This window comes from Canis lupus, chromosome 34 (assembly GCF_003254725.2).
Source record: "Canis lupus dingo isolate Sandy chromosome 34, ASM325472v2, whole genome shotgun sequence".
Taxonomy (NCBI): Eukaryota; Metazoa; Chordata; class Mammalia; order Carnivora; family Canidae; genus Canis; species Canis lupus.
Genome location: NC_064276.1, coordinates 9595001 through 9614613, shown reverse-complemented (window position 1 = coordinate 9614613; position 19613 = coordinate 9595001).

The following is a 19613-nucleotide window of genomic DNA, read 5'->3' as shown; positions in this document are numbered from 1 at the left end:
AGTTGCAGCAGGAACGCTGAACCTAAGAATGATAGATGTTGAAATAGAAAAATCCCCAAGGCAGGCCCATGTCTCTGCCCAGCATTTTGAGGCAAATAACCTCCATAAAACACTGAAGCCATCATTAGTAAAACCAACGGGAAAGGAGGAGCTAAAATAGAGAATATCTGTATAGTTCCACCTCTTTCCACTTTCATGGAGCCTTCATGTCATCATTCCATGGTTGCTGATGGTAAATAATTATAAATAAAGAATATTTTTTCCAGAAGATCATGGTAATTCTGGCAGTTTTACTCAGATTGATGCCATCCATTCTGGAAATTTCCCTGCCTCCTTGTTGTCTTCACTTTTAGATGGTTTGTTTCTATACACCATTTCAATCCTTTACCTTCACTCTGTGTGTTCATGTGCACAAAGAGGTTAATGAATGCTGCTCCAAGAAGGAACTTTAGATTTTGTTCTCTTGATTTCTCTAAAAATAGAGGAAAAATGCAAGCTAACATTATATTTCATTTTAATTTTCTTACCTCATAAAACTGAATTGAAAATTTGGATAAAGTCACCAATTAATCTTCCTACCATTATTCTGCTCATCACTGAGTCTACTGTAGTTATTGAGTTGGCTGAGCTGGCCAGTTTTTTAAAAATTATTTATTATTTTTTATTTAAATTCAATTAATTAATATATAGTGTAGTATTAGTTTCAGAGGTAGAGTTCAGTGATTCATCAGTTGCAGATAACACCCAGTGCTCATCATGTCACATGCCTTCCTTCATGCCCGTCACCCAGTGACATCATCCCCTCACCCACCTCCCCTCCGGTGACTCTCAGTTTGTTTCCCAGAGTTCAGAGTCTCTCATGGTTTGTCTCCCTCTCTGATTTCAATTTTTTTAAATTTTTTCCTCTCTTCCCCTATGCTCTTCTGTTTTGTTTCTTAAATTCCACATGAGTGAGATCAGATGGTAATTGTCTTTCTCTGATTGACTTACTTCACTCAGCATAATACCCTCCAGTTCCATCCACATCAAAGTAAATGGTAAGATTTCCTCCTTTCTGATGGCTGAGTAATATTCCATTGTATATATACACTACATCTTTATCCATTCATTTTTCTACGGACATCTGGGCTCTTTCCACAGGTTGACTATTGTGGACATTTGCTCCTTTGAACACTGGGGTGCAGGTGCCCCTTCAGATCACCATGTCTGTGTCTTTGGGGTAAATACCATACCTAGTGGTGCAGTTGCTGGATAATGGGGTAGCTCTATTTTCAACTTTTTGAGGAACCTCCACACTGTTTTCTAGAGTGGCTGTACCAGCTTACATTCCCACCACAGTGCAAGAGGGTTCCCCTATCTCCACATCTTCGCCAACATTTGTTGTTTCTTGTCTTGTTAATTTTCACCATTCTCATGGTGTGAGGTGGTATCTCACTGTGGGTTTGTTTTGTATTTCCCTGATGAGCTGGCCCGTTTTTATACATAATGGTATTTGAATCATTGTGTGTAATTTGGCTTTGATGATAGAGACCATCTTAAAGAAATAGCATCCTGATGTTATTTAAAAACACTTATTTGGTTATTTTCAAATGTTTAATTTGAGTTCATTTAATCATTTAGCAGGCATTTGTTGATTGCTCATTTTGTGCCAGGCCCCCCATTACAGGACCTGAGGACATAGTATCCTGGGGTGCTTCCACTCACCCTGGCACCCACATCCTGATGACAATGTGCTAGGAACAGTTTGGGATCACTCTATCCATGGGTAAGTTATGTAAGGGCAAGCACCATGATTTCATACATCATTCTTTCATCTCTCAGACACATGGGCAAACATACTGACACACGTACACACACACAGGTATACACAACTATACAAACACAGACACACACAGAAATACACACACAGACAAATAGAGACATATACCCTTCTATCCTGTTGCTCAGACTTCCCATTTATCCATCTTAAGTCAGAAAGTTTTCTTGTTCCCAGTCAAAAATATCCTCAAAGGACAGAAATGTCCGAATGATGTGCTATGGAATGTAAGGCAGGTCCAAGAAGATAATTGGAAATGCTTCTCGGGGCAGCCCCAGTGGCCCAGCGGTTTAGTACCGCCTTCAGCCCGGGGCGTGATCCTGGAGACCCTGGATCAAGTCCCAGGTCGGACTCCCGGCACGGAGCCTGCTTCTCCCTCTGCCTGTGTCTCTGCCTCTCTCTCTCTCTCTCTCTCTCATAAATAAATAAATAAATAAATAAATAAATAAATACATACATACATACATACATACATACATACATAAAATCTTAAAAAAAAAAAAGAAGAAATGCTTCTCAGCTCAGCAACCCAGCAGTGATGTGAGGTGGAAACTGCCATAGGAGATGCCCTAGAGGGGTCGGCATGAGTTTGGAAGTGGGGTTTTATCTTACTGGTTACAGATTACCCTCTCAACAGAATTGTCATATCTCGTATGTTACCCATCACTTTCTTTTTATGCATTAAAATCCTGGCCTTGGTCGCAGAAAGACAGCCTAGAACACCACACTCACTCTGCTGGCTGCGAGGACAAGGTCTCATTTGATAGGACAACTAAGCACCATGGTTGGATCTCCAGTATGAAAGCTTTAATTTTACAAACACCTGTTAAAATCTAATCACAGCATGAGAAATTACACTGACTAGAGTTGCAATTTTTATGATAAATCATGGTATAATTTCATCTATAGGGAGGGGAAAAATCAGTGAAATAACCTACTAAACTGCTCCAGAATGTGAGAAATCTTTAAATGACATAAGTATCATAGTGCAAATAACGTCTGTCAGCCTGGGAGAGAGAGACAGCCATCCCGGAGACTTGGGATTTCACTGTGCAGGTAACTGCTAAGTCATTATTCCTTCTCAACTGGAAAGTACATGATTTTGGATGCTAATTTAACCCTGAATTCAGATTGACCATCTATCACCCGAAACCTTGAAATTTAACATGATTTCCAGGCTACATCATAACTTAGAACATAATACAAGGTATTAATTACAAATCTCAGTTTTCCATCAAAGATATGAACAATGACCCTTTAAGTGCCAATGTTTGAAACATGGGAATATTCAAATATGTTTTTTTTTTTACTTTTTTTAAAGATTGGTTTATTTATTTGAGGGGGGCAGGAAGGGAGGGAGGGAAATCTTCAAGTAGACCCCCTGCTGAGTGCAGAGCCCAAGATGGGACTGGATCCCAGGACCCTGACATCATGACCTGAGCCAAATCCAAAGTCAGACACTCAACTGACTGAGCCACCCGGGGGCCCCAGATCTAGGGTGAATTTAAACCATCATATATTTAAGATTAAATATCTTATACATAAGATATTGTTTCTGTGGGTTCTATTCCTTCGGGTTCTCTGCCTTGCCCATTCAATCTCCTAATGGCATACAGGCCATAAATAACCCACACATGCCACACCCACATCCACAGCTCCAATAACACTCTCACGAGGCAGGTGGCAAATATGCAGCTGCAAGAGTGACTAGTTTCCCAGGACTACACAGAGATGGGATTTAATCCTGGGGTAGACCAGAGATTGTGCAGCCATACCACTGCCGACACTTAGAGACAGGTAGTCTGTGGTCCAGCTGTGCCTGGGTGATGCCAAGGGACCGGATCTCCGTTGGCCCAGGAGCATCAGGAGGATCGCATGGCAAGTCTGCCGTTAATGAGGGCTGACGCAGTGTAAGATTTTGCTATCCTGAACCAGGTTCTTGGAAATGTTACAAACAGAATGACCACGTGATCTAGGACTTCCACTTCTGGGCATACACCAACAAGGATTGCACACAGAGTCAGATAAATGCACACAAAAGTTCACAGCAGGGGCATCTGGGTGGCTCAGTGGTTGAGCGTTTGTCTTTGGCTCATGTCGTAACCCTGGGGTCCTGGGTTCAAGTCCCACATCAGTCTCCCCACCTGCTTCTCCCTCTGCCTGTGTCTCTGCATCTCTCTGTGTCTCTCATGAATAAATAAATAAAACATTACCAAAAAAAAAAAAGAAAGAAATATTCACAGCAGCATTATTCACAGTGGCCCAAATCTGGAACCAGCCCACATGCCCATTGATGACAGGGTGATAAACAAATCTGGACCTATCCATACCGGGGAACATCATGCAGCCATAGAAAGGAATAAGGTCCTGATACAGGCCAGAGGGAGGATGAACATTGCGAACATAACGCTCCGTGAAAGTGGCCAGGCACAGAGGGCATGTATCAATGCCCCCATTCCTATGAGCTGCCCAGGACAGACATGTCCATAGAAACAGAGCAGATGAGAAGGTGCCAGAAGCTGACGGAGGGGAAGATGAGGAGAAATTGTTTCTTGGACAGAAGGCTTTTGTTTAGGGATGGAACTTGATTAAGGTGGTGACTACACAACATCGTGAATTTGGAAAGGCCATGGGTTTGTGCACTTTTAAGTGGTTGGTTCTAAGAGCATTTTACTTCCATTGAGGAGAAAAAGGAACATATTTCACGTGTAGAACCCCCACGCTGCAAAGAGGACAGCTCCTGACCCTTACCACAAAACACTGGCACAGAAGCTGCACATGTCACAGCCCGTCCGTGGCTGCTACGACCTACACATGATCCCTGGGACAGCACCCAACACGGGCCCCGGCAAAGGCCTGGGCTACGCTTCCCAGCAGCGTGGGGTGGGCCTGAGAGCTACCTTCTAGAGGACACGGCCCCCTCCGTGGAGAGAAGCAGAGGACGGCAGCCACGTACCCAGGCGGATGTTATTTGTGGACCTGCAGAAACCACCACCAGCAGGACAAGACAGCCAGAGACTCCACAAGGATGCACTGACCTGCCACTTCAAAGATGTCACCAGCCAGAGGCAGCCTGATGAGCAAACATCCCAAACGGGACTCCTTCCCGAAAAGAGAGGTCACGCTGACACTGAGGGATTGCTGAGACTTTTCTGGACTCTGCGAGTGGTCCCTGCCAGGGGCTGGCCTGGCTTAACCCCAGAGTGACACCCTTGGTGCTGGGCCACTTGGGGGCTCTGAGTCATGACCCGCAGGACCACAGAGCACACCTAGAGTTGGGGCTTCGCAGGGCCCACCCAGGCTTCCCGGGTCACAGAGGCGACCCCTCCAGAGAGGAGTCAGTGGGGTGCAGGTGAGGGCCGGGGAGGGAAGAGCCAGCTGCCAAGGCCCCATGACTTCCAACAGCTGGCTTCCCATCTTGAAATGATTGCCACTGCACTTGCAAGAAGCGGAGGCTGGGCCCTTACCTGTCCTTTATCTCTTGCAGAGTCTGACACTGTCAGATCTAGCCTGAGTCTGGTTCCTTCTCTGTCCTTAGGTGAGTGTGCCACTTGTCCCTGCCCTCCCTTTCATGGTCACACCCTCACTGCCCCGACAGTCCAAAGGGCTTGTGGCCCAGAGAGCCGCCCTGGCGCCCCACTGCTGTCCTCGGCGCTCCTCCCAGGCCCAGGCCGCTTCCCAGACGGGATCCGTCCACGTCCCGTGTCCAGCGACGACTGTCCAGCAATCAATATGCTTGGCCAGCAGGGAGGGAGCCCCCCGAGAAGACCTGCACAGCTGAAGCCCTCCGCCAACTGGGCACTTAAGAGGAAGACTGTATAATTAAGTGGAGGCTTGCTCCCGGCCCCCCAGGGCACTGGGCGGTATTAGGAAGGAGCCCCTCTCATTACCAGCAAAGAGCACCAGGATTGGTCATCGGTCAGGCCTCTCATGGCCCTTTTGTCACCACCCTTTTGAGGAAGGAGAGTGCACTTTTCCTCGGAGCTGGTCTTGCCAAATGTTATCATTTGAAAAGCCGTGAAAGAGAGGGGCTGGGCCTAGGGGTATACACAGCCCCATATGCCAGAGACAGCGATACAAGTGTAATTCTAGACTATTATAGTGACACACAAGATCATTTCTGCCCCGGAACACGAGACAGCGGAGGGGATTATGCAGGACTGGCTGTCACGCAATGAAATTTTCAGAAATCTGTTAACCCCAGCTCAGACCCAGTGAATATTTTATTGCTTAACACTGAGGAAAAAAATCACTTCGCAGCCTTTTGGCTAAGATCAAGTGTAACACTGAGGAAAAAGTATATTTATTAACTATAGAGAGATCCAGTCTCCAGGCCAGCTGACGAGCGGGGAGGGAAGCTGCCTGCTTGCTGCCCTGCAGGTGGGCACACACCACACCCAGGCTGAAAAAGGCAGGGGGTGAGCACAGGGGGGTCAGGGTCTTCCCAAGAGGGGCCCACGTCTCCCAGCCCTACCACGGAAGATGCTGAGAGCAATCACCAGGACACGGGGCCGGTGGGGAGCAGCCAAGGACTCCCAGAGATGGAGGGAGAAGCTTTGTGGGGCCAGACTCTCTTCATAAATGTTTTCTTTCAAACATAGGAAATCATGCTATATGTTGGACTTACACCATCTTTCATCATAACAGCAAGGAAAGATAGTTTTTATTTTGGAGGGAAATGGGAAACAAAGCACAATTTAGGGTCATAGACCCTAGGAGGAAGAGCCTGCTGCCGACTGTGCATGATAGCCACAAAAGGGACCTTGAAATGCATGGTCATCACGAGCATCCCCCAATAAACTGTGGATCCCTTATCCATCCGGTGGTTTGGCTCAGTTAAACACATCACACTGGGGACCTGGGTGTGCTTTCCCAGCTCGTCGGGGAGAAAGGACGGTGGAGAGAATGTGTCAGGAGAGAGACCAGTGGGGCAGCCTGCCCCCCTTAGGCAGGGGGAGAGGCAAGGGGTGCTTGCTGGGGTCCCCCGCTTGGGGCTGCAGGAGGGAGAGGGCCCCTGTCAGCTGAGGTCTGGACCCAGGGACTTCTTCGGGCAACCCTGCTTTCTCCCACATCATGGCTTCTCCCATCCTGCCCAGGGAAACTGAGTCAGGAGCTGCCTCAGGTCTGTGGATTTTATAGACAGAGATACCTCTTGCCCAGAACTTTGCAAGGCTGGAGCAGTTCTCCCTCCAAGACGGATGGGAACCAAGCTGCCTTCGGCAAATAAACCACTTCTACCCAATAAATCCGTTTCTATGTCATTCAACCCCCGCTTTGTCCTCGTTAAGGTAACTGGATTAAAAACTGAATAAATACGTACACTTGAAGCAAAGCAGCGAGGGTCACAAAATACAAATATGCAGTTTATTTCAAACAACTCATTCCCGGGCCTGCTTCTGGCCCCGGCCTGCACACACGCGCAGATACAACAACAATGGAACTGCAGCTTGGCCTGGCTTTTTAGCAAATCGCCGAGATTACTGAGATAACGTTTGCCCACCAGTGTCACAAGGTCATGGAAAAAACCAACACAATATGCTTCTCCAAACCCACCCCATCTGAACACCAGCTCCCAGTGTAAGCAGAGCCCAGGGGGTGCGCCAGCAGAACAAAAGCAGCCCTCTGCTAATTGACTGAAAAATTAGCCAGGTCCCCCCGTGGGAGGCCCAGGAGGCTGCAGCAGATGGAGGCGGCTTGGGCGCCGCGGCTCAAAAAGCCACTCAAAACCTGCTGCAGATCCGCCACAATTATGGGTCACAACACGGCTCTGTCACACGCAGCTCAACGAGGGCCGGGAGCAGGGAGGGGATGGCCAGCCCCCGTGTCCGCTCTGCCCAGAGCTCCTGGGGCGCTCACATCAGGCTTGGGGTGTGTGTGTGTGTGTGTGTGTGTGTGTGTGTGATGGTTTGTGTTGTGGGGTTGGTTTGTCTTGTTTCTAGACACTCAGCCTCTGGCCCAAACAGGTGCTTCTTCTTCTTTCTTTGATTCCACTGGTTCAAGTTATTTCTATTTCAGCAGCTTCGGCCCCAGCTTTGGTCAGTGACCACTGGGCACCAGAAGGGTCTGTGCAGTTGTTCATCGTCAACACACAGGGTTCATGGGTGCGTACACATGCGTGTGCACACGTGAGGCCACACTCGTGCGCCAGCACACCTCTCCTAGCACAACAGCAGCAGCGCTGGCCGGGGTTATTTATTCTTCTAATAAGAGATAAAGCCCCGTGCCCCCCACCCCCGGTCTGGTGGCTTAGACCTCAATCAGAGGTCTGCCCCTGAGGTCTCCAAGTGCCGCTTGGCGACCACGAGCTGCATCGTCTCCTGGAGCCTGAGAGCAGGACGTTCTAGGACAATCGACGTTGGGAGATGCTGTAGAGGCAGAACGAGAAGTAAATGATGGAAACCTGACCCTCCACTACCCAGGCTTCTTTGTCTTTCACCAGAAGGAATAAATATCCAATGCAATAAAGTAGGAATTTTATTCCACTCCTCTTGAATGAGAAGAAATCAAGTTTACTTACATTGAGTAATCCTTAGCTCTGAAAATAAGGTTTCAGTTGCCTTCCTGTGATTGTCACAGTGTTAAAAGTATCCATTGTAGATTAATTTGTATGCAATCTCACCATACATGTATTTCTTCATTTTTGTCTCAAGTTTCTATAGACCATGGTACTTCGTTGGTAAAAGCTTAATTTCATCACTGTGATGTGAAAAGTGTTATAAAACCACATCCCGGAAAGAAAAATGAAGACATTCATGCCAGCCTATATACTGCTGATGATTAATTAAATATAGGATACACTTTATATCTTTATATACTCATTTCCTTCTGAGGTATAGCAAGTGTTCTAATAGTTATTAAAAAATCGAATCATTTAAAGTTGCCAAATTATTTTTAACATGCTAAAAATGATAGACCATCATTCTACCAATTCTGGAAAAAAGAACACGAGAGAAAAACCACCAATAATCCTGCAAAGCAGATGTTTTTCATCACTTTGTCTATTCCCTTTTATTTTCTCCATGCCAAGATTTTATTTGAGATTAAATATAATTCACAATTTTGCAGTATAACCTGCTGCACTTAACATTATTCCAAATCTGCTTTTTCATATTGCTTCAATCTCTACAATCCCCCTCTTAATAGTTTAGTAAGTGACATTACCATAACTTACCTAGTTATCCGCTATTACAGGCCATTGGGGTTTTTCCCTTGATGATGATCTTTAAGTTCTCACACCGTAAGATGGCCTTTCCTTGGTGTGTGGTGGTGTGCGTCTGTGCCGACTTGTGCCAACACAGTCACAATCATGATATAGAACAGCCCCATCACATCAGAAACTCCCTCTGCTCCCTCTCCCTTTATAGTTGGCTCTTCCTCTTCACTCTGACCCCTAGCAACCCTGATCTATTCTCCATCATTATGGTTTTGCCTGCCTGAGAATGTCATATGAATATAAATGGGGCTCTACAGTACATAGCCTTGAAACTGGCTTCTCTCACTCAGTGCGATGTCTTTGAGACCCTCAAATCGTTGCGTGTCTGAGCAGCACATTCCTTGTTACTACTGAGTCGTTAGTATTCCCCGGTGTGGCCCTCCTGGAGCTTGTTAATCCATTTACCTGGTGAAGGACACTCAGCTGGCTGCCATTGTTTGGCTATTAGAAATAAAACTACTATATACATATATATTTGTGTGTTTGGGTTTTGTGTGACCACAGATTGTCATTTCTTGGATAAAGACCCAGGAATGGAGTTACTGGCTTAGGTGGTGAATGCACAGTGAAGATGATAAGGGACTGAAAAATTGTGAGACACCGGGGTGGCTCCATGGTCGAGTGTCTGCTTCTGGCTCAGGTCACGATCCTGGGGTCCCGGGATTGAGTCCTACATCTAGCTCCCCAGCAGGGAGCCTGCTTCTCCCTCTGCCTCTGCCTCTCTCTCTCTGTCTCTCATGAATAAATAAATTAAATATTTAAAACAAAAAATCATGATAAGAAACTGATAAATTGTTTACCAGGAAGGCTGCACCATTCTTCATTGCCACCAGCGATGTGTGTTCCACGTGTTCTCCATCTTCACCAGCGCTTGGGACTGTCTCTAATTTTTATTCTAGCTACATTATCAGGTGTGTAGTGCTGGCTCATCATGGTTTTATTTTGCATTTCCCTAATGGCTGATGATACTGAACATCTTTTCATGTACTATTTGCTTCTTCTTTAGTGAAATGTCTGTCCAATTATTTTGCTCCCCATTTTTAGAGAAGGGGGGGAGAAAAAAAGAGAGAGAGGAAGAAAAAGAATATCAATAGCAACTGGGGCACTGAGGGCAAAGACTGACATGGGGCTCAATCCTACAACCCTGAGATCATGACCTGAGCCCAAATCAAGAGTCAAATGCTCAACCAATTAAATCACCTGGGGGCCTCTATTTTGGCAAGTTTTAATTGGATAGACTTTTTACAGTGTAGTTGGGGGGGTTATATTTATTTATATTATATAATATATATATTTTTTCTGAATACAAGTCCTTTTTCACGTATGTGATTTACAAATATTTCTTCTTAATCTACATTTTGTATGTCATTCTTTTAAGTTAACCCTGTCTTACAGAGAGCAATTTTTTAAAATTTTGATGAAGTAACTTTTATCTTTTTTCTCAGTAATTGAACCATTTTTGGCAAGTTGTTGATACTCTTAGTGTACTGTTGTCTATAATTTCCCGGACCCTGTTAATATCTGTGAGGTGATATCACTTCCTTTATACTTCATATTGGTGATTCGTAGATTTTTCTCTCTTTTCTGCCAATCTACCTAGAAGTTTATCAATTTTATAGATCATTTTTTTAAAAAGCAGCTTTAGTTTTTTTCCCTTTCTCTGTTTTTTTTTTAATTTCATGGATTTCTGTTTTATTTCTATTATTTTTCTTGCCCTTTGTTTATTTATGTTTATTTTGCTCTTCTCTTTCTGTCTTCTGAAAGAAGAATCCAAATTAAATGGATTTTTAATTTGAAACCTCTCTTAGTTTTTTATGCATACTTTCAATACTATCAGTCCACCTCAAAGAACTGTTACAAGTACATCCCACACATGTAATATGGTATATTTAGCTTTATTTTTATTCAACATGTTTCCAATGTCCTGTGACATCTGCCCTTTCTTCCATGGATTATTCAAAAGTACATTGGTTAATTTCTAAGTATTTGGAGAATGTTCTTGATATCTTTCTTTTACTGGCTTGTAGTTTAATTCTATTACGGTTTAAAAACATGTTTTGCATTATTTCAATTCTCTTCAATTAGTTAAGGTTTGTTTTATGGCTATAGATATGGACTCGGTGAATGTTACAGGTTCATGTGAGAAGAATGTGCATTATCTGTTGGGGTGGAACGTTGTTTAAATCTGAGTGAGGCCCTGTTGTTATTCAGCTCTTCCATATCCTTTCTGATGTCCTGTACACAGGTAATATCTGCTATGGAAAGGTGAATGTTGAATACTGGTGAGGCATTTTGAAAAACGTCCCTCAAAACTGTCAAAGTTATAAAATAAAATTTTTAAAAAAGGAAATTTTGAGAAATGGTCATTGCCAACAGAAGCCTTAGCAGCCATCATGACTACATGTAATGTGGTCTCATGGATGGAATTTGGGAGAAGAAGGAAATTAGTGAGATACGAGAGCAGCAAAAGAAATCAGAATAAAGTACATAATATTGAATCAGTATTGATTCATTAACTCTGATAAAGTTACCATTCTAGTGTAAGATGAAAGGAATTGTAAGATAAGGAAAACTGGGTGTGGGATCTATGAAAATCCTCTGCACTATCTTTGCAACTTCTCTGTAAACCAAAATCCATTTTAAAATGAAGTATTTATTTAAAAAGTAAGTAGAGATAAAATTCAATATAATTAAAATCTCTGTCCTTCTAAAGACATCACTAACAAAATTAAAGGTGAGTCAACAACTAGGGGAAAATCTCCACAATATTCATATCTGGCAGATAGCTTTTATGCAGAATAGATAAAAGCATTTGCAATTCAATAGTAAGAAGACCTACAATCTACTTTTAATAAAAGGAGAAGACTAAAGGTAGGGCTACAGTTCACCAAGGGGGAGAGAGAGATAGCCAATATCCCCACAAGAAGATTCTCAACATCATTAGTCATTAAGCAAATGCAATTCTAAGCCACAGTGAGGTCACACTACACACCCACTAGAATGACTAAAATTGAAAACAATTGACAATATTAACTTTCAAAGCAATATTAACTTTAGGGCAACTACCCAGCTAATAGGAGTGTGACGTCATATGGCTATTTTGTGAAAACACTTTCATGATTTCTTATAAAGCTAGACACTCGCTTACTATATGATCCAGCAATTCTGCTCCTAGATATTTACCCAAAATCTTGTACAGGAAAGTTCACCGCAACTTTGATTATAATTACCAAAAACTGGAAACAATCCAAATATCCGTCAGCAGGTAAATTGATGTCATGGTGCATCCATACTATGGACCACTACTCCTGAGCAGCTTAAAGGATCACATTACTGGTTCAACAACACAGGAGGATAGTAAACGCACTATTCTGAGCAAGAGACATCGAGCACAGAAGTATGATTCCATGTACACAATGTATAGGGAAAGGGAAAGCTGATTAATTGTGACAGGAAGCCAATGAGTGGCTGCTTTGGGCTTGAGACAAAGGGTAGGGACATACTGGGAAGGGAACCTTTTGGGATGATGGAAATATTCCATATCACAAATGGAGGGGTAGTTTCACTGAGGCACACCTATTTCAAACCTCATTAAAATGTATGCTTCCTATTTGTGCATTATATCGTTTGTAAATTATACCTCAATAAAATTGATTTATAAAAATAATCTATGACTCAGAAGATCACTTCTACAGGGTAGAGAACACATTCTGATAGAACCCAGGTTAAACCCCCAAGCAGCGATGGGAATCTGCACTGGCCACATGATAGTCACTGGGAGGGTGATGAAAGGATCCTCGGTGCTGGACCAGCACCAAAGAATGACTGACATGGTGATTTCTTTGGGCTGCAGGTCACAGAAACAGTGTTTCTAAACTTGGAAAAGGATAGGACAGAGCACCAGGGACTTTGGGGACATATGCAGAAAAAAAAAAAAAGGATGGGTAGATCAGCACTGCAATGACAGGACATCTAAGCATCGTACATCAGCAGTAATTCCTTGAAATACTGTTGTCCATTGTTCTCGGGATATGGGAACTTGAGGTACTTAGAGATGATTCAAACTTAAAAACCCTGATATGTCGGATGTTTTTGGATACTTTGACTTCATGTTAGGAGTAATATGATCTGAATTGCTTCAGAAAAATAAAGATGAAATCTCAGAACCAACTGACAAATAATATAGCTCAAGCTTGAGAGGCAGCCCTCATTAAAACACACAGAGACCCTGTCAGTAAATACAGAAACATCTGCTTTATATGTCCCCATCTCTAAACAAAAGTTTGAAAAGCTTCCAAAGTTAACATTGGTTGCACACACACACACACACACACACACACACACACACATAGCATGTGTACATACAGAGAGAGATATAAGTGTGGGGTTTTGTGTGTTCTCATGTCTCTGTCTCCTATCACATTCTAGGGAAGCAAAAATAAAACCAGTCCTGGGGATACTGGTTGTCCTGACTGAAAACAAGAACAAGATGCTGTTTCTTTTGTCTTTATTTGAAGGTTTTGTGATAAGTAAGTGAAATCATTGAGGCAAAATACAAGAGATGAGTTGTCTGAAACGAAATGCAAAAATTAAGTGCCAGGGCATAGTGAAAAACCAAAAAAAAAAAAAAAAAAAGATCTAGGCTGGATGTCACAGGGGTCTCAGCCAAGCTACACTTGGAGCACCCTGGGGGACCCTGGGGGACTCTGGGGGACCCAGCACAGACCTGGGGAGGGAGCAGGAGCATCAGGTAGAATGATTCTGTGGTCCCTTTGGTTGCCCACATGGATCGCCACAGAACCACCACAATACGCTCAATTTGAAAAGTATTACATGTTCAATGAATGCCCAAGTACTGGAAATAGTAAAATCTAAAGTCAGGGAATGACAAGAAACCTTGAATACCCTTTATTTTAAAATGTTTGTCTGACTGACCAGAGATCCAGAGGCCAAAGTGATTCTGAACTCCCCCAGGCTTGCTTATGACAGGTGGAATGGAGCCGGGTCTCATACCCTGTTCTTCACCCATCGCTCAGGGGATGGCCCTCTGCACACATGGTGGTCACTCACATCTGAGGGCTCACAGAAATTCTGAAAGCAGGTGGTATGTGGGGACCCAGCTTTTCCAACTCCTTCACCAACTAAACATTACACAAGTGTGCAGGTGCATACAGTGCACGTACCTGTGCAAATCCACACCTTTTGAAATCGTGCATTGTGCTTCTTCCTTTGCTTCATAGTCAAAATTCTAGGAGAAAAAATAGACATCTTCTTATCTGTATTGACTTCCTCCCTAAAGCTCCTACTTCTGTCCTCCTGATTGCCTGGAATGTGCTCTCTTGTCACCAGTCACATCTCAGGTTATATGCTAATCGGATACCTGCCATTGCCTGTTCGTAGCCACCTCCTTCCTAGTTGCGCAGCCCTGTTTTCCCCTCATGACCTTTGCCAGTGACTTTCCCTTGACCCTGTTTTAAATGCACATGTTGTTCAGAGTCCACCCCGAGTCTCCCACCTTCTCCCCCTCATGCATTCTCTGTCTCCAGCACTCACCTACACCTACTGACAATCAGCTGTCTGCCTCTGACAAGACAGATGCTTGTAAACACCTTCCAACTCGATGAATTCTACTCACACACCCCCGTTATAGCTCAAGCCGGACATTTCCCAATAGCATCCACCTTGCCTCTGTCTCACAATGGTTTTCCACCTTGCCCCGTTGTCCCTATTTTAGCAAATGACATTGCACCCACTCAGACATGCATGTTATAAACCAGAGGACCTTTCACACCCCTCTTTCTTACCTCACTGGCAAGTCATAGTGATTGGTAGAGTTTACTGGATGCTTCCCGTGGTCCAGTCTCTGCAGTAAGGCTGAACGGAGGGGCCAGGCCTAGCCAGGGGAGCACCCCAGTGGTGGGTTGCACTTTTCACTCTGATATGTTCCTGTAATATGATCATTTTACTGGATAAGTCAGCAATTCCCAGCACAGACCTGGCACCGTGCAGGCATGTCATAATTACCTGCGGGATGGTGGAGTAGATGGAAATCTTTCTGTGAATATCCAGATGACAGCAGAGCTCCACACACTTAATATGATTCTTGCCTTGCATTCTCATTCTCTCTCTTCATTTCTGTCTCTCTATCTCTCCCTGTCTCTCTCTCTCTCTATATATATATATATTATATATATACATATATATAATATATATATTATATATATATCTGTCTATATAACATAAACGTATAAAATATATGTAGAAAGATTTATATATGTGTGTATCTATAGGTTCATTTATATTTATTCAATACTGTTTATTGAGTGCTAACTAAATGTTTACATAAATATATTATAGAACTATCTCGATCACTTAATTTCCCTTTTGAATTTAATATTTCGTAATATCCAACTGAAAGTGACAGTACCCTTTATGACAAGAACGATCTTCAGCTAAGTGGTTTAGACACTAATGTAATAGTCATACTAATAATATACTTACATCTGCCATACTTACAGAAGCCAGCCTAAATTAGTCAATAGTTTGAGAACACCGGATTGAGCCACTTTGGTGAAAGATACAAAAATGCATCACATATCTGGAGGGAAACTGTGAGGAGAAGAGAGTTCTTGTTCTGCTTTTAGAGACTTCAATTCTGCTTTTCAAGGATTAAAGAGAGCCAGTCACCCTGAGCAGGATGGTTCATGCACTAGAAGCAGCTGGATAGGGCAGTTTATGACTATGCATATACATGAGCTGTGGATTTGGTTTCCCTCATATACAGGTTAATTAAAAAAAAATTACACAATATTACATTTGCTGTCTTGTCCTAAAAACATGGCTAATCCAGCCCTGCTGGGGCAACCTTCCTACATTGCTACAATCAGCTGGAGTAGGCCGAGCAGGGCATTGGCTCTCCCCTCCAGATCACGGCAGCCCCATCATGCCCTGCTGAACTACATCGACCTTTCACCTGCCCTGGCAAATGTAGATCTGAGATCAGCAAACTCATTCTGTAAAAGACCAGCTGGTACATATTTTAGGCTTTGTAGGCCATGCGGTCTCTGTTGCAACTGTTCAACTGAGCCTTTGTAGTACAAAACAGTCATGCACACTACATGAATGAGTGTTGCCACGTTCTAATAAGGCTTTACCCGTGGACACTGAAAACAGAATTTCATATAATTTTCATGTGTCATAAGATATTCTTCCTTTGATTTTGTTGTTGTTCAACAATAAAAAAGTATAAAAAGGATTCTTAGCTCCAGGGCCTTAAAGAAACAAGTGGCTAAATGTGACCTGTAGGTTATTGTTGGCTGATGGCTCAAAGGACTGGGGGACTCAGAATCAGACTAAACTACATATAGATGCATTATTTATATAAAACAATTCATGTGCATGAGATATAGCAATGATACCAGTACTGGGCAAACTCAACCCATAGCTGAAATAAACTTTAGTCCAAACCCCAAATAGACACAGGCAAGCAAGCGCAAAGGAAAATGTGGTCAGAGAAGACATGGAAGCATTGGTGACTCTGGCTGATGGCCACCTGTAGGTAAGGTGTGGGTCCAGGTAAGGTAGAAAGAGCTGGATGGTGCTAGGGTGATCAAGGAGACCTTCCTCCACCCCATGTCTGGAGGACAAGAGAAGACAAGGCTCATCTTGTGGCAAGAGAAGGAAGCGGTTTCTTGAATCCAACCCATAACCTTTCTACAGCAATTACGAAAATGGAACATTGCAAGATTGACTGGGAAATTGTAACAACCTCATTCATTCTGGTCTCTTCCAGCAAGATAGCAATTAAAAGACGATCTTTAACGAGCAGTTCTCAAGGAGTGTCCCTTAATTATGTTCCCAGGCTTTGGCAAGTTTAATTGTATGCATTTCTCGCTTCTGTTAACCTTAAACATAACACGAGACAACGCTACAGAGCTGACTCTCTACCCTGTAAGGCCATTTTGTTTTAGGCATCTGCAGCCCTAGCATTTCCAGGGGGAGCATTAGGACAAACTGAGGGCTGTTAACATTACCTTGAAAGGGAAGCGACTGGAGGAGAGATTCTGCAATAATGATCCAAGTCTTCAGGAGTAGATTTGCTGGTGTCTGTTTCTGTACCCTGGGGACAGTTTCTATCATCATGGGGGTCCACACTGAATGTCAGAAACAGCCACCAGTGCTTGATGTACTTAAACCCTGGTCTTGATCAGATTTCGTACACTTCAATGTAAATCAGATTTTGTTTGCCAATTTTCTCACCAAGAGTTTGAGACACTAGACGTGAGGCAAACAATGTAGCTCTGGAAGCAAAATAAATTTACCCTATTTCAAAGGAAAACAAATAAAATGCCAGACAGGTATGTTCAGCCACATATTTTTACCTATAAGACATACATAGAAAGAAGGTAGTAGTGACAACACCTATATGGGGAAAAGTTACGAAAGCCTTCCAAAAAAAAAAAAATCTTAAAAGTTTACCTCAAAAAAAATAATGGATTCCTGTAACCTGAAACCATAAAAAATATTATTTTAGGGGAGGAGAGTGGGGGGTGGGGGTGAATGGGTGACGGGCACTGAGGGGGGCACTTGACGGGATGAGCACTGGGTGTTATTCTGTATGTTGGCAAATTGAACACCAATAAAAATAAATTTATTATTAAAAACTATATTATTTTAAAATTAAAGATGAAAACCAGGGCTAATTGAAAAGTATGATATGCACATTTATTATTACAGAGAGTTGTAGACAAGTTATATACAATGGTTACCTCTTTTGGACATCAAAGAAAATACCCCCATGTGGATATTTCACATATGTATATACGTGCTTATTCTACGTTAAGAGAGAAAAGGTTCTGAGTCAAATATTTTTTTTAATATCACAATGCATTTAAATTAATCCTGTTCTTTTTCTGTACTGATCACTGGGTATCAATGATCCAAAGGTATAAAACCACTTGAGCACATGATTGAGAGATGGCAGAAAGGATGACTCTACCAGGCATTATTAGATGTGAAAATGTAAATTAGATGCATCCGATGTTATCTTTCCAGAAACAAGTTTCTGAATCAGGTATCCATCATCGTGGGACTCCAATTCAAAGACACTTGGACCCCAATTTCCTGAAATAAGTATGGCGAGGGCCCAAGAAGGGCTTCAGTAAACCCAACTCTTGGAAACACTTCACATTCAGGGTCACTTTTCTAATCCCACAAATACAACTAGATGTTTGCAAGGGTCTTTCCAAGAACATATCCAATTTCCTTTGACAATTGGTTGCCCATTCTGGTATTCTTTTATCCAACAAGTTTCTTCTGAATTGGTTGGAAGCATTCTTCTAAATCTTGATATGCATTGTAAGGTAGATGTTTGCATTATTAGGACCACCACCCAAAAAAAAGGCTGTCAGGTTTTATTTCCCAGTTATGTATTGTTCAGAGCACTCATTCTCTGGTTGTTCCACATTTATTAAACTTTTGAAAACGAGAAGAAAAAAATATCTTTCTCTCCCACATGATGTACTCTCTATAACATAAGAAGATTCCTTATTGATTATTTGAATGTGCAACATTTTCAGTAACTAGTTAACTACAAAAATCCAGGCATCATTTCTCAGCAGGGAATACCCAATTTCATTGAAAGTGTGCATTAGAATGTGAAATCTCACCAATAACTACTTATATATGAACCTGTCCAAATACTCTATAATAAGCTGGTTATGTGGCATGTTAATTTAAAACACACGTTCTCATTGACAGCTATAGCCTGAATGTCAATAGTATACAAATTAAGTATTTCTAAAACCATATTTGACACAACAGGCAGTGTGCAGGCTGAGTGCTTGCCCAAGCAGAAGATGCTGGTGATTCATGGGGCAGGTTATGTCAGAAACCACTCTATTTTAATTTTTGTTGTCACAACATCTAAATTTTCCAAATTCTGAGTTGAAAATACATTCTGTCCTCAGCTGTCAAATGGTTCGGAAGTCCAGATGAGCAGCAGAAAAGGCTCAGTGTTGACTCAGAACTAGTCAGCCCTGCCTCCAACACTGTCCGAACAAACCTGAGTTCTTAAAAGAGTCCTAGATGGCCCACAGACAACAGTGCCAGAGGAGGGTGGCCCAAACTATTCTAATGCTTATTGTAGGGTCACTGAGGAAACAACCATTCAAAAATTGGACATTCATTGTTTTGATTTAATTTATAAAAAGTTAACTGAATACACCTTGGGTCTCGGCTTGGCTTCCTGTATGCAGCAGATATCTTGCAGATGTTCTCACTTTGTCCACGGGGTAGCTCTGATAGCCCAACCCAGTCCCAGTCTTCATTGTCCCTTCAATCTAAGCAGAAATCACAGAGCTGACTGGTTGATGGAATGTGAATCTGGGCTTTGGTGACCATTCTGCTCCCTACCTCAGGTTTCCTTCTATTTGCATATTAACCTAAATCTTTCTGGACAGACATTACAGGATTTAATTATCAGCAACTACATTATTAATACTACTAAGGAGAATTAGTATTTATCTAGAACCTACAACATGCTGGTAAAACGTCACTTTGTGTTTGAGTTCATTTCAGCTCCAC